This window comes from Mus caroli, unplaced genomic scaffold (assembly GCF_978045245.1).
Source record: "Mus caroli unplaced genomic scaffold, Mus_caroli_1 scaffold_5, whole genome shotgun sequence".
NCBI lineage: Eukaryota > Metazoa > Chordata > Mammalia > Rodentia > Muridae > Mus > Mus caroli.
The window spans coordinates 14,211,297-14,228,115 of NW_028227260.1; the positions used below are offsets into that span (position 1 = coordinate 14,211,297).

General features: G+C 35.8%; 1 protein-coding gene across 5 annotated transcripts in view; it reads left to right on the forward strand.

The window, feature by feature from the left end:
* Nucleotides 1–16,819, forward strand: part of Cnksr2 (connector enhancer of kinase suppressor of Ras 2) — a 246,628-nt gene that overhangs the window by 153,953 nt on the left and 75,856 nt on the right. The gene's annotated exons all lie outside the window — the stretch shown is intronic.

Genomic DNA, 16,819 nt, shown 5'->3' on the forward strand with positions numbered 1-16,819 from the left:
TTGGCACGATTAGATATGTTAAGTTTTGTCAAAACTTAACCTAAAGAATAGCAACCAAGATGGGCAAGGTAGCTCCACAGAGAAAAGTGCATGCCATATAATCCTGGAGCCCATTGAAGCGAGCCTCTGGCAACCACACACGGAACACATACATACACACACGGACACAAATTCTGATGATAATAGAAAAATGTAAAAGAGCCTGAGCACTTAGATCCATCTGTGTTCATCTTTGCGCATATGCTTCTTTATCATAAGAATAAGTATCTCAACTTTAACATATCTTAATGACACTGTTATGGTTGCACTTATGTTGAGCTGTCACACACTGTAAGCATTTGAACCTTTTTTTTTTTTTTTGGTTCTGTAACATTTTAACCCTGAGGTATAGAGGTGTGTTGTCTTTGTTATCCCTCTTTATCCAGACCCATGGGATGATATAAAAGTTTTATGTATTTCAGAAGTAAATAATAACCAAAAGTTGTTAGATAGGCTGTTCAGTACATCTAATCTTATTATTCTTGGATTTTATACACATATCAAACTAGATAAATGATATACTTAAGGGGAAATTATCACTACCAAATATAGTCAAATATGAGTTCTTACTTCAATAGCTACAACTTGTTACTCCTTTCAGATTGCAGTTTAAAAACCTGGTTCTGTCATGTTCCACAAAACACATCTTCTCCAATAAAATAAAATACCTTAACTTTAAAAACTTTATATATTAGTCTATAGATTCCTGTTATTTATATGTAATAGCTGAGAAAAAATTAATGGTAGATGTTTAAGCAAGAGAGAAAGAAAGTCAACAAAGGGGTTTTTTTGTAATTGCTGAACTTCAAAACTATAATCGTACTGTATATGATTTAATCTATATTTTCAGTGTGGGTAATTATAGATAGTACCATGGAGATTTTTCAGATACAACACGAAGATTGTTCCAAGTAAATAATAGCTTAGTGTATTTCCTCTTTCAAGGCCAGATTTTAAGTGATAAAATGCACTTATCAGTTACAGGAAATTTATTTCCATGATTTTTCTCAAAACTAATTCATAGTTAATTGACTCAGCTAATATTTGCTATATACACATATAAAGTCACCCAGGCACTGAGGACATGAGGGGAGTAAAACTGAAATTTTCCCTGTAAGGTAGGCATAACCCCAAGGTCAAAATAACTATAAGATATCAAAGTTGTAGTAACTTCAGGTAAGTAGAAGAATGTATAAAACATGTTAGCTGTGGAATTGGAACCAAAAAAAGCATTACATTTATATTTGATTTTAAATATTAAACACTTATCCAGGATGTCTAAGTGCCTGTCAGGCCCAAACACATGGTACTTTTCAAAACCTGAGAATCTGAGTGTGTCTATAAATCTTTAAGCCAAAACCTCAAAGTTTCCAATATAGAGCACTTCATATTTTTCAACAAATAATGATAGTTAAACTTACTGGCTTTTGTGTGGTACCTCAGATGTATTGTATAAGTTGTTTATACTGAGAACATTCACTTTCATTCTTAGTCACAGATACTCTCATTTTCAAGTATGTAAATTAAGCCAGCAGTTAAGATTCTTAGACTGTAGGCTGAGTGGGATGGCCCCACCTCTACTCCCAACAGCCAAGAGGTTGAGGCATGTGGACTGGGAGTTCCCATTCAGCCCTGCCTAAAGCAGGGGATGTGGGTAAGCCTAGGAAAACATTCTCTCAAATAAAACAAAACATCAGAAAACTTCACATGAACTTGGAGAATCTTTAGAGACCTAACACAGTTCATAGAACACAGATGTACTTTGGTTGAATATGTCTTACTGTGTTTGTGTTTTAAAGGATCATACATGTATATATGAAAATAGGGAGCTCACTTTATATCATATTGGTTACTTTTCTCCTTGCTGCAACAAAATATCTGACGAAAGCACCCTGAGAAAGAAAGGGATTTTTTTTTTTTGGCTCACAATTTGAGAGTGCAGGCTATATCATGAAGGGAAATGCATGAAGGTGGGAGCTTGAGGCAACTGCTCACATTGCACCCGCAGTCAGGAGGTAGAGATTCATTCTGCTGCTCAGCTCGATTTCTCCTTCTCCTTCAATCAAGTATCCTAGCCCAGGAAATGGTACCACTACATTTAGGGTGGTTCTTCTCCACCTCAATTAGTGTGATCTACACAATTTCTTACTAACGGGCCCAGAGGTTTGTCTCTTAGATAGTTGTAGATCCTGTTAAACTTACAGTATTAAATGCCCCACCCAGACAGCAATAATCAAGCATAGATTTAGAGACAGATATTTGAAATTTTTCTAGTTGTATGGTATAAAACATAATTACTTAGCCAAGGTCCACATCTTATATTATCTGCTCAGTGACTTTAAATGAATGAGTTAAAAATATAGGCATTCACATAAGCAACTGTACATATACGTAAGGATGGGCAGGGGGCAGCTCATCTAAAATCTAATAATGCCTATGAGCTTTTATTTATATTGAATGCTGTTGTATTTATAAGATTCACCCATTTGAGCATTCCAACAACAATGAGTAATTTATACAAATAAAATATCTGTTCATACCTGAAAACTCTGAAATCAGAGGAATTAAATTTGCCCAGCTACTAAGTAGTAGAGCTGAACTTCATTATCCATGGATGTCTGTTGATCCTTAATGTGGTGTTATTAAATGGTAATATTAATAATAATAAAAGTAATATTAAAAAGAAAAAATTTCAGGACATTGCATTAGTTCTTCTAAATATGTAAATTTTATCTCAAGCAAGCATAAATAGCTCTATATCTTTGTTTATATGTTGTTTTATAACTACTCACATAAGAATCAACATTCATTTGCATAGATAGAACTCTGACAGATTGTTTTAAAAGCTGGTACAGACCGAAAGTGTGATCCAGCTCAAGGGGAGGTCCCAAGGCCTGACACTATTACTGATGCCATGGAGCGCTCACAAAAAGGGATCTATCATGACTGCCCTCTGAAAGACCAAACAAGCAGCTGAGAGTCAGATGCAGATATTTGCACCCAACCAATGGACAGAAGCTGCTGACCCCTATTGTTGAATTAGGGAAGGCTGAAGGAAGCTGAGGAAAAGGGCAATCCTGTAGGAGGACCAGCAGTCTCAATCAATCTGTACACCTGAGATCTTTCAAACACTGGCCCACCAAACAGGCAGCATACACCAGCTGATATGAAGCTCCCAACACACATACAGTAAAGGACTTCCGGGTCTGTGTTCATTCAGAGATGATGCACTTAACCCTCAAGAGACTGGAGGCACCAGGGAGTTTAGAGGTCAGGTGGGGTGGTGGATGGGGACGTCCACGTGGAGACAGGGGAATGGGGAGGAGGTATGGGATGTGGAACAGATGGAGGGTGAATGGGGTGGGGGGTGAGGCAGGGAATGGAATATGGAGTGTAAAAAATAAATTAAAAATTAAATTAAATTAAAAAATAAAATAAAATAAATGCTTGCTATAGTGTAGATAAGGAACAACTGCATGTTTTATCATTTTAAACGAGGATAAAATTTGTTTCACTCTTCTAGAATAAAAACAAAACGAATTTGAGACTATTTGCAGGAATAAATACTATTTACAGAAACAGCATAGATTTGGGTTTACCATTATTCTCTGTGGCATCAGCCATATCCATGGATCTTATCTATCATCTAACTGCCCCAGAATGGCCCTCAAGTTACTACTTTATTCCTTAATTTTCTCATTTATTAAATGAAGATGATTTCTACTTCATAGAGTTTTGGTGAGAGTTCAGTGACAATGTACTGTAAATTGCTTCAGTACCCAGTATATTGAATATTAATTTTCATTATTGTCATTACAAAAATGAAAATAAATTAAATCAATTCCAAAATGTGGTCTCATGTTCTCAGGCTTCAAATGCAAAGGTTCAATTTAGAGCAGTGCTGCTTTCCACTGCTTCCTTTACTAGTGCATTCCTTGCCTCTTCCTTTCCAGCCCACCATTCCAGCACATCTTTATGCATAGAAATTCAGCTAAAATATAGACTGAATCCCCTTGTGGCCACAAGTTGTCAAATTTTGTAGGAAAAGCAGGGAAACAATTTAAAGTATCACAAGGACTGTAAGTTGGGAAATGGGAATCCATTTCTTTCCTGCTTGGCTGAAAATCCAGTAGCTCAAGCAAAGCACACAAATAAATAAATATGTGGTATTTGGAACATTATTCTCGTAAGTATTACTTGTAAATACTATGCAGTGAGTAAATTTTGTGTCTAGAATAGTATACCTAGACATTCCGAAGCTGACTGATAAAATAAAATCAAATACTTTCTCCCCTTTATACACCTAAATAGTGATTGACTTTAATGTCCTCTTTGCCATGATGAAGGGCAAAGTTCTGTAGCTTTGAAATAAGAATGGTATTTGGATGTCTCCAAGTTTGTTAGCTTACTAACAAATTACTGTTCATTTTGTCTTAAAAACGTATTCTCTTTGAGGAAGTGGAATTATAACTAATAATATTTTTCAAACATTTCCCAAAAGTTTTAATATACTTACACATCTCTCATTTCTGAATAGATGCCTGCTCTCCTTTTTGTCACTTTTTATTATAAATAACTTTCTTAGCAGGTAAAATCCAGGTTTAATTCATTAGCTATCCTAGAGAGAAAAGAAAACAGTACCACCCACAGTATATATCTATATTCAAGTAAGAAGAACTGCTTCCAAAGAAACAATCATAGAATTTAATGAATCAGAAATATGAAATGTAAACTTTGCTCAATTTATTACCCTTTTGTACTTTTGAAAATAATTTGTAGATAACTGTATGTTGATTAGCTTCAGAAAATAGTTTTTGACATCGAGCTAATGGTGATAAGGCACTGTGTAACTAAAGGGAAAGCAGTTCAGCAATATTTTGACATAAAAATAGAAAACTTTATTATTAATGTGAAAATTAGAGTAATCATCTTGGGAAGGCTCTCTTTCTCAATTTGTACAATTTGATTGTTAAGATAGAAAAGCATTAGTTTTCAGGTCAGATGAACTTGAATTTGGTGTCATAGCTTGGCTTTTAACACTTGAGCTTAATTGAGACTACACTTATAAGTCAGGGTTTTGTCTGGAAAAAAAATGGAGTGACAATCTATTACTATTATAACCATAAAGAATAATCATGATAATATATATCATTACTTAGCACCATGCTTACCATATCGGATGCTCTTAAGAAATGGTACTGTAATGGCATAGTAAGTGGTTGCTACTCATAAATTAAATGTGACAAAGCATTTCAACTACTTATAAATCATATTAGCATTTAATTCCCTTCCTTTCACAGGCCTAGTAAATGATCAAAAGAGGAAAATTAGATATTCATGTTTGGCCTCTATAGTAAAGCAGTAACTGCCTATTTAAGTATAACAATTAAAATATAAGCATAACCTTTTAGGTAATTTGGATGCAGTATTGTTAATGAAAAAGGAAGAACATACAAACTACTAATAATACTGCAAACTGAGTTTATCCAACTCTCAAAATCCACTGTAGAAAACATCAGGTTGAATTCTGGGTCAATTACAGAAATCCAAAAACAACTTGGCATTCACACCTTCTTAAAGTTTTAGATGAATTGCTACAAAAATAAAGGATAAAATAATGTGAAAAATAAAAGTGTTGTAAACTCTTAAATAAATCAACCCTTGGAAGAAAGGTTTTGCTGAAAGAATTCAAGGAGAGAAAACAGTAAAGGAAAGGAAACTTTTGTTGAGGCTATGGAGTATTAGTATATAGAGAAGACGTAAAGATGGCTATGTCAGATTGGATGTTTAGTTCACTTGTCAGAACAACAAGACTTTCACACGACATCTTCAATGGAATGGTGTGATACAGATGAAATAGTGCTCTCTAGTACAGACAGAATGGAAAAACTAAGAATAGGAAGTTACTTCAGAATTCTCATGTAGACACAGTCCTTCCAATTAGAGGACATTTGTCATTTTCTTGGATATTTTTACGGGATTGTAATAATGGCAGAGTAAAGGATGCAGGGTGTTAGTGGCACCCAGTGTGTCAGGTAGAAGATAAGATTGCTAATCTGCATTTTGCAATGCACTGAAAGTGTCCAAATGTAAAGAATGTCCAGAATTCTGTTGTTGAGAAACCCTGACTATCCTAAGAACCAATTTACAGAGACAGATACTGGAAGAATCAGGTAGAGACCTCATATAATACAGAGATGGTTGTCTTGTTTTTTAACTAAAAGAACCTAGGAGATTATCACTCTGGAAATATATATCTATATTTCTTCATTATTAGTATATTCTCTGAGCATAGGTGTTATGAGATTGTGACTGTCTGTAATTATCTAGTCTGCCCCACAATTAAACAAATAAACTATGACATCCTCTGGAGCAAGATATGATACATTATTTCCTGGTTGAAATTAGAATACATTTTCTCTTTTATTGAAAATGTAGCAAGTAGCATTTATAAACAGATAAATAGAGCTGTTAGTATCAGCTTAAAAACCATAATGTGAATTAAGTAATCTAACATTGTCTTATTTTCTCCAGATCTCTGGCTTTGAAAGTCCATTAAGGAAAAGTTAGGTGATTTTATAAGCCTGGGGTATCTATGTATTTTATACTCCTCTTGAAGATAAATGCAAACAGCATTGAATGTGTGTTGCATTTGGACTATATTCAGTGTTTCTGCAGTGTATTTGTACATCAAATCTTTCTTTTGGGGTCACAAAATATGTATCAATTTCCAGTTTAACAAACACCTTATAGAATATATTTGTGAAATACTGAAAGACTTGTAATTTGGCTCAAATGCCTCAAATCTTTGGTATCAATGAAAAAATTTTTGTCGTATTTTAAGATTCAAACATTCCTGGGAGCAAAAAGTAAAAATAAATGAATAAATAAAAATTAAAAAGCCTGAAAGACAAAAAAAAATCTAAACAGAAAAGTTGCTATCTGTCCCAGTTAACTTGTTAGATGTCTTCATTAATTTTTATTTTGCAGAAAAAAACAGATGAAATCTATTTATAGAATAAATTGTATTTGTGATAAAACGCCAAATCAAAGTACTAAAAACTAAGTAGAAAGATCAGTGTAGTGCATTCTGTAATCTATACTTGCAGAGTTACTGATTTCATTGCACAATGGTTTATTTTAGAAATTATAGAAGAAAATAGATCATAGGAAAGAAAATATTGAGTGTTGTATTCAATATTTTTCAAGAGTGAGTGGATAGAAGTCATATTCTGGTCATGTAATGACTCTTAAGTACATTAGTGCAAATAATTAAAACAATGATCGACAAATTGAAAGTGTCAATGTGATAACCTGTCATTGTTTTATGGGTAACATGCCCTGTAATGTCAATATATTTGCCATTGTTCTAAGACAAAGCACAGAGCTTCATTCACAATTTATGCTCCAATTCTTCTTTAACTCTTCATCTAACCTTCACAATATTTGTAAGAGTTGTAAATTCACTGTAAAGACACTTAAACTACAGAACTCACAAGTTAACAAATTGTTTTAGAGGAAACAAGCTCGATCTCTCTTTTCATATGTGGTCTCTAATTATCTGTCACTGAAGCATCTTGATATTTTGGGGGTGGGGGGAAAGCACTAGGATAAGAACGGGAGATTGTTGAATCAGGACATTCTACTATCTGCAAAATCCTAAGACAGTGTCAGAAAGTTGGTCAGGTTTTCCCCTAACCTTTTCACTAACTTCAACAGTATGATTCCAAAGAGATGAATTTAACAAAGAAGTTATAAAATTGTTATAGGATGCCATTAGTATTTAAATGTGAATCTTAAATTGATAGTCATTTTACTTTTCTGAGGAAATATAAATGCCTCCTAGATATTGGTAGGGTTTTCAATATACTGTTCCACTAAGATTTTTTAATTGCTTTAATTTGCAGTTAAGGCATTTAAACAAATAATGTTGCGTGCCCATGTCATCTTTCTTGATCGGGTCTGTATTAAGCCGAGTGTAGTAAGAGGCAAATGTATTTTCTCAAATTTTGTTTTATGCCCTCCATAATTTTGAAAAGATGGCCCAGAATTCTTCTATGTATCCTAATACTTCCTCATTCTTTCCACAATTCTTGTGTGATTGTCACTGGACAGCAGCAAAATTTAAGATAACAAATACTGACTTCACTCAAGTTCATGTAAATATATGGCAAACTCATTAATTACATACACACATGAATATTATATATATATATATATATAGTAAAAAAGTAATTTGATTTAAAAAGTTATCCTTGTGATCAAGCATTAAAATGACCATGTGATGTTAACCCTGTGTTCCACACTTACATCACTCCTCAATTAATGTATAGATGATTTATAAAGCAAGATTAAACACAAACACAATGTAACCTATTTTTAGAAAAGATTTCAGTTGTTTTTGGTTTCTCAGTAGGGAAACTGTAAAGTATAAATCTACTAACAAATTCAGCTTACATTGGCTTTTTGTTGTTTATATGTATTATTTTATAAACCATTCTTAAAAAAAAACACAGCCCATTGAAATATTTAGTCAATTTTTCTAAAGGTCTTTTACCTAAAAACAAAAACTTTAAATGTGATACTAAAGATGAAAGTGCTCTCTCATAGGTATTTTATTAGATCCATATATACTTCCATTCTCCTTCAAAAAATGTACTGACTTTACATTTAATTCACTTTTACTTGATCTTTGAATGTGTGCCTCTCTACCTTAAATAACCCCAGGATGTTTTCCTACAGATGCAGTCAACCATCTGAAAGTAATTTTTCTGTCTGGTATGTGAGGAGTTTGATGGGTTTCTATAGCAAACTTATAGCTCAAGCATTCCTTATTGTACTCATTTTCATCAAAATATTGGCTGAAATATTTAGAACAGATGCATACATATGTAACTTTCAGCCTCTGGAGAAAACTTTCTGTGAGTGTTAAGTAGTATGTCAGACTTTTGAAGACTTTCCCTGCCGTTTTCTTAACCTTTGCCAACTATGAAAGGACTATTGCTACACAGGTGCTATTTATTATGCTGAAACCTAATGAGTTTGGCATGGAGGACTGGAAGGGGGAATGAGAAAACTGGAAAGGAAACAGCTCACTAGTGTTTCAACAGATTGCTACTCATGGAAACTTGTTAGAAGATAAATCGGAAAATAGGACTTGTAGTTCTGACTTGACTTACAAGCGGTTTTGCAAAGCTCAATTTGGCTTTTTTTTCCATAATGAAGCCATTATGAGCAAGTTTTGCTCTTCGAGAGGACCAGAGTTCTGTTTCCAGCATCAATGTAGAATACACACTGACACCTGTATCTCAAATTCTGGGAGATTCAAAGCTGTCTTCCCACCTCCCTGAGTACCCACACATATATGTACATGGCAGACTCTCACAGAAATAAAGAAATATTTTTTTTAAAAAATCGTTTCAAATAAAGTTGGGGGATCAGTGTGATACACTAACTTGGATGGATGGGAAAGACAGGAAGGGGAATACAAAACTATGGAAATACAAAACTAAGGTGTCATTTGGAGTTTTGGTGGTGCAGTGCATGGAGAAAACCCTAGTTATTTTTTCATTTGTTTGTTTAATTTTGGTAGGATTTTTTTTTTTGGTTTTTTTTTTTTTGGTTGGTTGGTTGTTGTTGTTGTTTGAAGGTGTCCCCTTAGCCCCACCCCACCTGACCTCTCAACTCCCTGGGACCTCCAATCTCTTGAGGATTAGATGCATCATCTCTGAATGAACCCACACCTTGCAGTCCTCTGCTGTATGTGTGTTGGGGACCTCGTATCAGCTGGTATATGCTACCTGGTTGGTGGTCCAGTGTCTGAGAGATCTCAGGGTCCAGGTTAGTTGAGACTGCTGGTCCTCCTACAGGGTCGCCCTTTTCCTCAGCCTCTTTCAGCCTTCCCTAATTCAAAAACAGTGGTCAGCTGTTTCTGTCCATTGGTTGGGTGAAAATATCTGCATCTGACTCTTTCAGCTGCTTGTTGGGTCTTCCAGAATGGAGGCATGATGGAGTCACACTTTTTGTGAGTGCTCCATGGTATCAGTAACAGTGTCAGGCCTTGGGACCTCCCTTTGAGCTGGATCCCACTTTGGGTCTGTGGCTGGACCTTCTTTTACTCAGGCTCTTCTCTATTTCCATCCCTGCAGTTCTTTCAGAGAGGAATAATTATGGATCAGAGTTGTGACTGTGGGATGGCAATGCCATCCGTCACTTGATGCCCTGTCTTCCTGCTGGAAGTGGGCTCTACAAGTTCCCTCTCCCCACTGTAGGGCATTTTATCTAAGGTCTCTCCCTTTGAGTCCTGAGAGTCTCTCAACTCCCAGGTCTCTGGCACATTCTGGAGAGCTTTCCAGTTTCAACCTCTTAGCCCCTGAGGTTGCCTGTTTCCATTCTTTCTGCTGGCCCTCAGGGCTTCAGTCCTCCCCCCTCCCCCCATCTAATACCAGATCATGTTCCCCTCTCCACCCCTGACCCTGTCCCCTTTCCATCCCAGGTCCCTCTGTCCCCTTGTGGTTGCTTTCTTCTCCCTCGCAAGTGGGAATGAGGCATCCTCACTTGAGCCCTTCAGCTTATTGAGCTTTTTGAGTTCTGTGGACTGTATCTTGAGTTTTTTCTTTTTTCCTTTTTTGGCTAACATCCACTTATTAGTGAGTACATACCATGCATGTCCATCTGAGTCTGAGTTACCTCACCAGGGAAGAAATTTTCTAGTTCTATCCATTTGCCTGTAAAACTCAAGATATCCTCATTCTTAATAACTGAGTAATATTCTATTGTGTAAATGAACCACATTTTCTGTATCCATTCTTCTGTCATGGGACATCTGAGGTGTTTCCAGCTTCTGGCTATCACAAATAAGGCTGCTATGAACATAGTGGAACTTGTACCCCTGTGGCATAGTGGCGCATCTATTGGGTATATCTGCAAGAGTGGTATTGCTGTGTCTTTTATGTCCAATTTTCTGAGGAACCTCCAGATTTATTTCCAGAGTGTTGTACCAGTTTACAATCCCACCAGCAGTGGAGGAGTGTTCCTCTTTCTCCAGATCCTTACCAACATATGTTGTCACCTGAGGTTTTGTTCTTAGCCATTCTGATGGGTGTAAGGTGGAATCTCAGGGTCGTTTTTTTTTTTTTTTTTTTTTGTATTTGATTTTAGTCTTTTTTTGATTTTTAATATTTTTATTACATATTTTCCTCAATTACATTTCCAATGCTATCCCAAAAGTCCCCCATAGCGCCCCCCACTTCCCTACCCACCCATTCCCATTCTTTTGGCCCTGGCATTCCCCTATATTGGGGCATATAAAGTTTGCAAGTCCAATGGGCCTCTCTTTCCATTGATGGCCGACTAGGCCATCTTTCGATACATATGCAGCTAGAGACAAGAGCTCCGGGGTTCTGGTTAGTACATCATGTTGTTCCAACAATAGGGTTGCAGATCCCTTTAGCTCCTTGGGTACTTTCTCTAGCTTCTCCATTGGGAGCCCTGTGATACATCCAATAGCTGACTGTGAACATCCACTCCTGTGTTTGCTAGGCCCCGGCATCGTCTCACAAGAGACAGCTATATTTGGGTCCTTTCAGCAAAATCTTGCTAGTGTATGCAATGGTGTCAGCGTTTAGAAGCTGATTATGGGATGGATCCCTGGATACGGCAGTCTCTAAATGGTCCATCCTTTCATCACAGCTACGAACTTTGTCTCTGTAACTCCTTCCCTGGGTGTTTTGTTCCCAATTCTAAGAAGGTGCACAGTGTCCACACTTTGGTCTTCATTCTTCTTGAGTTTCATGCGTTTAGCAAATTGTATCTTATATCTTGGGTATCCTAAGTTTTGGGCTAATATCCACTTATCAGTGAATACATATTGTGTGAGTTCTTTTGTGATTGTGTTACTTCACTCAAGATGATGCCCTCCAGGTCCATCCATTTGGCTAGGAATTTCATAAATTCATTCTTTTTAATAGCTGAGTAGTACTCCATTGTGTAAATGTACCATAATTTCTGTATCCATTCCTCTGTTGAGGGACATCTGGGTTCTTTCCAGCTTCTGGCTATTATAAATAGAGCTGCTATGAACATAGTGGAGCATGTGTCCTTTTTACTGGTTGGGACATCTTCTGGATATATGCCCAGGAGAGGTATCGCTGGATCCTCCGGTAGTACTATGTCCAATTTTCTGAGGAACCGCCAGACTGATTTCCAGAGTGGTTGTACAAGCTTGCAATCCCACCAACAATGGAGGAGTGTTCCTCTTTCTCCACATCCTCGCCAGCATCTGCTGTCACCTGAATTTTTGATCTTAGCCATTCTGACTGGTGTGAGGTGGAATCTCAGGGTTGTTTTGATTTGCATTTCCCTGATGATTAAGGATGTTGAACATTTTTTCAGGTGTTTCTCTGCCATTCGGTATTCCTCAGGTGAGAATTCTTTGTTCAGTTCTGAGCCCCATTTTTTAATGGGGTTATTTGACTTTCTGGAGTCCACCTTCTTGAGTTCTTTATATATATTGGATATTAGTCCCTTATCTGATTTAGGATAGGTGAAGATCCTTTCCCAATCTGTTGGTGGTTTTTTTGTCTTATTGATGGTGTCTTTAGCCTTGCAGAAGCTTTGTAGTTTCATGAGGTCCCACTTGTCAATTCTCGATCTTACAGCACAAGCCATTACTGTTCTATTCAGGAATTTTTCCCCTGTGCCCATATCTTCAAGGCTTTTCCCCACTTTCTCCTCTATGAGTTTCAGTGTCTCTGGTTTTATGTGAAGTTCCTTGATCCACTTAGACTTGACCTTAGTACAAGGAGATAGGAATGGATCGATTCGCATTCTTCTACATGTTAACAACCAGTTGTGCCAGCACCATTTGTTGAAAATGCTGTCTTTCTTCCACTGGATGTTTTTAGCTCCCTTGTCGAACTCAGGGTCGTTTTGATTTGCATTTCTCCAATCACTACGGACTTTGGATATTTCTCTAAGTGCTTCTCAGCCATTCAAGATTTCTCTGCTGTGAATTCTCAGTTAATTTCTGCACCCCATTTTTGATTGGGTTTTTGGTTTGTTGGTGGTTAGCTTCCTGAGTTCTTTATATATTTTGGATATTAGCCCTCTATCGGGTGTGGGGTTAGTGAAGATTTTTTTCCCCAATCTGTAGGTTGCCTATTTGTCTTATTGATTATGTATGTCCTTTGCTTTACAGAAGCTTTCCAGTTTCATGAGGTCCCATTTATCAATTCTTGATCTTAGACCTTGAGCCACTGGAGTTCTGTTAAGGAAATTTTCCCCTGTGCTGATGAGTTCAAAGCTCTTTCCCACTTTCTCTTCTATTAGATTCTGTGTATCTGGTTTTATGTTGAGGTCCTTGATCCACTTGAACTTGAGCTTTGTGCAAGGTAACAAATATGGGTCTATTTTCATTTGTCTACCTACATACTGCCAGTTAGACCAGCACCATTTATTGAAGATGCCTTCTTTTTTCATTACTATGATGATTCCAGTCAGAAAACTCCAGATGTGCAACAAATATAAACACTTAAATAACAAAACAGTGCTTAGACTTAGGCATTAGCATGGAAATATTACAAGGCTCCTGGATAACATTTCGAAGTGAACTCTATAGGTAACAAATGCCTTAAGCTTTCAGAAACAAAAGTTTACTCTAAGAGGAAATAAATAACAAAAACTTTAGAAGAGTTATAGTTCCTCATTTTTCTTGACAGCTGTTTTGGCTGTCAGTTTTTCTCTTGAAATTCTACTAACTACAACCTAAAAAAATTAATGCATCACTATGTAAAGTCAGTACATTTCCACAATATTTTTCATAGATTTATAAACATTTATTTATATAATGGTGGATCAAATGTGTTCAATTTTTGAACCGTTTCTATTGAATTCTTAAGTCATGTGAGCTTAGATACATGTAATAAATTACAGTATATATTTACATACACTAGAATGCTTACAATACTCCTTTTTTTTTAGTTTCACCAACACTCTAATAGCAAACTATGAAGTTCTTTTGCCACTTGAACTTTACCATCTCGTGAAAACAAAATCTGCTTCAATATTTTAACATAGTGCAACATTTAAAAATGGCATTAAGACTAGGCAGTGGTGGTTTATGCCTTTAGTCCCAACAGTTAGGAGGTAGAGGCAGGTGGATCTCTTGAGTTCAAGGCCAGCCTGGTCTACAGAGCAAGTTCTAGGACAGCCAGGGCTACACAAAGAAACCCTGTCAAAAACAACAACAAAAAAACAAACAAACAAAAAAAAAACAGAAGAGGTAGTAGTGGTGGTGGTAGTGGTAGTAGTGGTAGTAATATCAACAAGAAAAATTATTTATTTTACCTAAGCCAGCGATCTACCTAATTTTTAACTTTGTAAAAAGTGTCAACGCCATATTTTTTTTTCTAATAGCACAATCCTGATTTGTACTGCTATGATTAAACGCTATGACCAAAAGGAATGTGGGTAGAAAATAATTTAGATCAGTTTTCTTATCTCCATCACAGTCCCTCAAGGCAGGATCCTAGAAGAAGGCGTGGAAGAACAGGTCACCAAAGAAAGCTGCTTAGTGGCTTCTACAGCATGCTTCCTTACACATCAGAGGACCACCTGCCCAGAGATGGCAGTGGGCTGAACTTCTTCACATCAATCCTCAAAAAAAAAAATGACAAATAAACAGACAAAAACAACAGGCTTGTTTACAGGCCAATCTTTTGGAAACATTGTCTCAATTTAGATTTCTCTCTTTAGGGTGGGAGAGAGCTAGGGAGTTTGAATTTTGAATTCTTAAGAACCAGTAACTTGAACAGAACTGAGTTCTGTTTTGTTTTTGTTTTGTTTTCTTTACTTTCCTGTTTTGATTTGCACATCAATCTGACCCTTCTTGTCTCCTGTCAGTTTTGTGTGAGGGATCCACACTTGTTCCCAGCTTCTGTGAATGGTTAGCTCTGTCCTCACCTTTATTTAATATTTTTCATTTTTTTTATTTCTGTAAGAATAAACTTTCTGATTGACTGACTTAAAATCTGAGACATTCATTGTACCCACTGAAGTTGTCCGCTGAAGTAAAACACTAGTAAAAATGTAGTAAAACTCCAGTAAATAGTTGGTATTTTTTAAAGGAAAGAAAAAAGATTTCTCTCTTCTTGCACCGGGTTTGGTGGCACATGCCTTTATTGCTAGCACTCCATAAGCAGAGGCAGACAGATGGTATTTCTATGAATTATAGGCAAACCTGGTTTTCAAAGGGAGTCACAGGATAGCCAGAGCTGCACACAGAAAAATAAAACACAAACAAAAAAGTTTTTTCTTCTTCTCAAATATGTCTAGGTTTGTGTCAAGTTTACACAATCCAGCCAACACATGATTTTCTCCAAAAACAAAAATAAATAAATTATTTTTTCTGAGCATTTTTCTAAGTCACTGTAATTTTCCTTAAATTCTGGGTTAACAATGTACAGTTAAATGATGATGCCCAGAAAAATCAGCATAAAAAGTCATATTTAGTTTTGTTCCTATATCAGTGACTTAATTCTATTCTAATTGTAGCTATTAACAAATTCAATGAATAGTTATGTATTTCCATGCTATCTGTGAAATACATTTCTGCTTGTCTTGTGCACATACTCGGCTCCAGACAACTAATGCTTTTTAAACCACCAAACAAGTTTTTAATTATCAAATGACTGTTTATTGATAGATGAATAATTCTTATTTATTAGATTTTTATTTTTCAAAAAATTTTTCAGTGATATGCAAAGGTGCTGTTAGCTGATTTAGTTTTGATGCACATGCTAACATGGAATTTATATTTAAAACTAAACTCTAAAATAATTACTTGTGGGTATTTTGAAAATATAGCACTTATAAAATCAGAAGTTTGGGGAACCGATTCATAAAGCAATGGAATAGAAAATTTTCAGAGACTATTCCTCACAGACTTACACCAACTGTGGTGGGCAGAATACATTCAATTGCATCATCTCATTCATTCTTTCTGTAAAAAAGAAGAGAGATAAATTATATAAGAATGTTACAATCATAAATCTCCATTTATAAAGGTAGTTGCACACCTTGGAAAGAAGTCATTAAATCATAACATGTTACATCATTAATAATTTTATCATGTGTAGTTTATTCTCAGACTTTAAAATAGCCTAGTAAAATATACTAAATAAATTATATCTGTGCAGATAATTAGGAAGTATACATTTGGTATATTTTCCTTAAGAGTAGAATTAAAATCTGCCACAAAATTTTGTAACATTTTGACCAACACATTTCAAAAGACATGAAAGAAAAAGGGTGGCTTCTAGGGATGCAGAAGCAAATATGATGCAAATATATTATCTGCATGTATAAAAATATAATGGAAAATGTTTACAACTGGCATGCAGATGCCTTGATTTGAATGCTGATATTAGGCATTGAGCAGCTGTGTTTCCTTAGGCCCATTACTTAACAGTTTCCTCCTACTAAAAGCATTAATTCTCATAAGCATAAGGATTTAATGATCCAATAGTAATCAAACTCCAGGAAGTTCTCTGTCCTACAGATTGTGCTTATAGGTACTTTTATTGTGGTGCTTATTGTGCCATTCTTATCATCTAGGCCTTGCAGATTCCCAGTTTTTGTTAATTCAGAATTTATTAAAATACTACTATTTGTTGTATACCAGATGTTGTGTATTTTTAAAAGCTTGGATTATTTGGCTTTCATTGACTATTCTGTGCTTCAGGAAATTTAAGTTGAACAAAATAATTGATTACTTCTCTAC